The sequence below is a fragment of the Galendromus occidentalis genome, unplaced genomic scaffold (genome assembly GCF_000255335.2).
Source record: "Galendromus occidentalis unplaced genomic scaffold, Mocc_1.1 scf7180000076932, whole genome shotgun sequence".
Taxonomy (NCBI): domain Eukaryota; kingdom Metazoa; phylum Arthropoda; class Arachnida; order Mesostigmata; family Phytoseiidae; genus Galendromus; species Galendromus occidentalis.
Window position 1 is genome coordinate 407,685 of NW_003804921.1, and position 4,233 is coordinate 411,917.

The 4,233-nt window shown below is 52.3% G+C and overlaps 1 pseudogene; it reads right to left on the reverse strand.

Annotated features, from left to right (window-relative positions):
* Positions 1 to 724: 724 nt before the first annotated feature.
* LOC100908496 (phenazine biosynthesis-like domain-containing protein) lies at positions 725 to 3,669 on the reverse strand (annotated as a pseudogene).
* Between the last annotated feature and the right edge of the window lie 564 nt (positions 3,670 to 4,233).

The following is a 4,233-nucleotide window of genomic DNA, read 5'->3' on the forward strand; positions in this document are numbered from 1 at the left end:
ATGCTCGAAGGCGGGCAAGGAGGGAGGGAGAAACATTTGCCGGGACCTGGATGGAGCTTCGGAAAGAATTGCACTCCGGAGGCGCGATTTCAAGGACACGGAGACCGCTGAGCGATCACCGTGACAAACTGGGGGAGCGAATACCTTTTTCTTGTCGGAAAGCTGCGGTCGGCATCAGGGACTATGCTTGAGGGGAGGGGAGCGGTATTGTGCCGTGAGGGATTACACAAGACTTCCCTTTAGCCCGGAACCGCTTCCCGGGGAAGCTTATTCGGCATGCATAATTGCGTGTATTTCTGCCCGTAGAATTAGAATCCGGAATGGAGCCACGTATTCATGGATCTTTTGACAGATAGTTTTTTTTCAGAATTGATTTCATACCATAATATGTAGACCGTCGTCTCGATGCTCATAAAATCGACAGTCGAGCAAACGAATGTGGTTCTGAGGAAAGGATTAGAGGAAATGCAGAGGTCCGCATCCGGATCTAACCCTGTCTCCGAGAACTTCCGGCTGGGGGGCTCCGACCGGAAATCTGATAAGTCCATGAGAAACCCATAGAACCCACAATTTCAAATGGGATAATCGATCGCGTATGGCTTGAATTTGTCATCTGATCGATCAATATTCCGGACCTCCGGAAAATGGGAATTTCTCCCACATGTATGTTCGTCGAGATTTCGGTCGCTCGTTTGCCTAGGAGAAGTCGTGAACTTCTTCTCTGCTAGACATAGACTTCACCTTCCCTGACACAGATCCACTGACCCCCAGCCTCGGTCCGGCTGTCATCGCGGACCGCCATGTGGAGATCGCCGCCACGTTTTGACGCTCGTAGAGCTGCAAACGGGAGGTCTTTTAGAACGCTTGAGCGGAGCTCGTCATCGATCCACCGCATCCTTGAATACATCTCCGTGTGCCTGGGAGACAGAGCGTTTCATTCACTGCTCGCACGCATACCGAGAAGTTTGTATTTCCCGCCCAGTTGTTTTGCCCAGTAGGAAGCCAGGACCGCATTCGATGAGCCTGTGACTGGATCTTCGAGAACGCCATACCACGGCGCGAAATGTCTTAACACGGAATCATACACATCACCCGTTTCCGCATTGGAGCATCCGTTCGCTTCCGAGCCCTTCAGAGTAACATTGACTCCGCGAAAAGCGAGTTCGCCTTCCTCGAATGCGATCATTTGATCGAAATTCGGGTCGAAGTCTTCAAGTTGCTGCCTGAGACAAGGTCGAGCGAATGATTAGATGCCTTGTTGCCGCTGTAGCGTCGATAAACTTACCATAATTCGGCGATCCGCCGGCGTGCACTCACAAGGTTGTGATGTCGTCGAGTCCCAACATCAAGGTTCTCTCGTCTGGCCAATAGATGACGTCCAAGATTTCCAGTCGGTCGCCCACCACGCTCCGAATGAGACTTTCATACGTTGATCCCATCTGCGGGAATTGACAGCTTGACCGGGACGCGGCTTCGGGGTTCGGGATGTCGCCCTCCGGGGGATCAGCAATGCCTTCCGCCGATCAGATGAGGCGACGGTTTTGAGGAAAGGAATCAAAACGCTTTGCTCTCCCGGCCGCATTGGCGTGGTGGGCGAGCCGTGAGAAATGATGGGGACAAGTCAGTCTCGCAACTGCTCTCAAGTCGAGGGCAGGAGAATAATCGGAGACCGCAAGCCCCGTGGGCCCCGCGGTCCCGAGTCCTCCTGCTAGTGTATCAAGAGCGGCGGCACTACATGGACGAAAATTTCGAATCCTACCGAATAGAGATCTCATCCTGGCTCTCCATTCCTGGAGCGAAGTTTCCCTCGGCTAACATGTCTCAAGGTAGCGAGAGGGAGCGGATGAGAATCGGGAGACTCGAGGACATTGCGCTGACCCCAGCGTAGCATACGAGGCGACTTGATTTCGTCGAATTACCGGGCGGACATTTACTCCATTCACGGCAAGTTTCGTGGGCCACAGGCAATAGTCCGATCGCTTGCCGAATACGCTCTCATCCCAGCTTGATCGAACGAGTCACTAAACTCGATGACTGATCAAGAGGTCACGGAGCCACGTGCGCTCTCTCGTTTTCGGAATGACGAGACCGCGACGAGCGGGCGTCGGCAAGGGGAACCGCCAACGATCTTCACGTCGAGCTTGACCGTCGAATATGAAGTTGGACGAAGCATGAGGTGAACGGAGGCCGCTCATCACAAAACCAATCAAACAAGAACAGACCAGCTATTTAGGGAGTAGGGGTCACTGCCGATCATTGCGATTCGGTATACGCTCGATTTTGGATCCGCGTGCTGCCTCATCGTGTTAGGTTTCCATCGTTCCCTTGAATCGGACCTCCTCGTCGGAAACACCCAGCTGCATAGAGCCTGAGCTGAAGTGGAGAAGCTTCCTGGGGGAAGTTTGTGAAAAAGCGAGACGGTTGAGATTCCATTAGACAGGACCGTCGAGGGTTGTGAGATTCCCGGCTTCATTTGGTGTAGGCTTAGCTCGGGCTATCGAAGAGTCAACACGGACGCCACCGTGATTAGTCTCGGATAGTTCCTCGAACGCGCAACGACATTTGCTTCCAAAGAGCGGTGTAGAGAGGGCTTTGGATGGGATGGATCAGCACAGCGCGTCACATCACGCATACAGCACTCTCACCACGACTCTCGTAGATCTCGCGGGCAAATCCAATTTGATTATCCCGTTCGCCTCCTGAAAAGGAAACTAAGGTCCCTGACTTGTTGTCGAAAGTCAGCCTCCTGTTCGCGTTACCAGCGAACGTTCGATTTCTTGCGCCGATGAGCTGAATCAGGGAGTCAGGAATTCTTCGACTCGAGCTGATCTGTTTCCATGTTCTGAGCGGCGCGGCGCGTACCTTTTTCGGAAAGCGCAGCTGCGGTGGCCAGGGTTGCATGTCCACAGAGAGGGATTTCCGCCAATGGAGTTAACTACCGCAATAGGAAATCGTTAGCTACAATGGATGTTTGAGGATTTCATCTTGTTCCCTCTCAGGAGCACCTATGCCATCGAACACAATCGTCGTCCTGAAGCGCAGAATCGCATCGCACTGACCCGTATTGAGATCATCCTCCGCATTTGTCTTCGAAACGGATGCCGTTTCCGATGTTCTCATCTCATCGGCAATCTGCTGTTTGACCTCATCTGGAATTTCCTGCGAACAAAGTAGACTACCTAGTGAGGGTAACATTGATCCCGCCTGTATCAAGGAATCAATATCTGTTGCTCTTGTCGCCACTATCGTACACCTGTATCGAGTAACCTCTAGCATAGAAAATTCGAACACTCAAGCGCTCGTCGTGGTTCCCAGCGGAGCTGATTCTGATACTCCAATATATACCCGCGAAGCGAGCAACAACAAGACGCCCACGCGCATGAGGGAACGACTGCCGTGAATCGTCGAGCACATCCAAAGATCCCGGAAGATGGGAACCGTCTTGGTCTCGATGCGAAGAGTTACTTTGGCTTTGGAATACCTATGACAGGCTATGATCGAGATACCTGTTATCAACCTGATCAATCGTAGTAAATCACCACGTAGTGTAACCTAGGAAATTGTATTCACCTGGTCGTTGCTCAGGAGCACCACGGTCTCTGGATTGCCTCGGAACGCTTCCCTTATGAACGCATCGATGGAGAAAATTTCGAACGACGACCCCAGCATGGTCGACTCTCTTGGGACTACGAGACCGCTTCTCGAGTCGTGCCTGCCAAGCAATTTCGGAGCGGCGAGTCGTTCCACGAAACGAGGACGGGGTAATGGGTAAGGAAAGGAAACGAGATTTTTCTTTCCTCTTCATTCTCCCTATCATAAACGACGATTCTCCTGTAATCTATACGCCCATAATTCCAGGAGCCGAGAATTCCAGGAGAATCCCCAAGTCGGCATCCGGGATCAAGACCACGGGCTCCATTGAGATCAGGGTCGAACCTCCGTGATCCTCCCTCTGTGTGATGCGTCTAATTAGTAATTAGGCGCATCATGGATAATTACGAATAATTCCCCGGTCGGCTATTTGGCACAGCGATTGTGGACGTAGGTACCTAATTGTGTCCTCTTGTCTAAGAGGTCTTGGCGATTTCTCTTGATTGGATATTCGGAGGCCGAGAATGATATGATCGCGGAGAGCAGGGCGGGAGCCGCGGGGCCTCGTTTCGCTGCTCTGCTCACGAAAGTGGCCAATCTTTAGCTTGATCGCCAGGTGCATGAGTAGAATCTGCGGCGGCC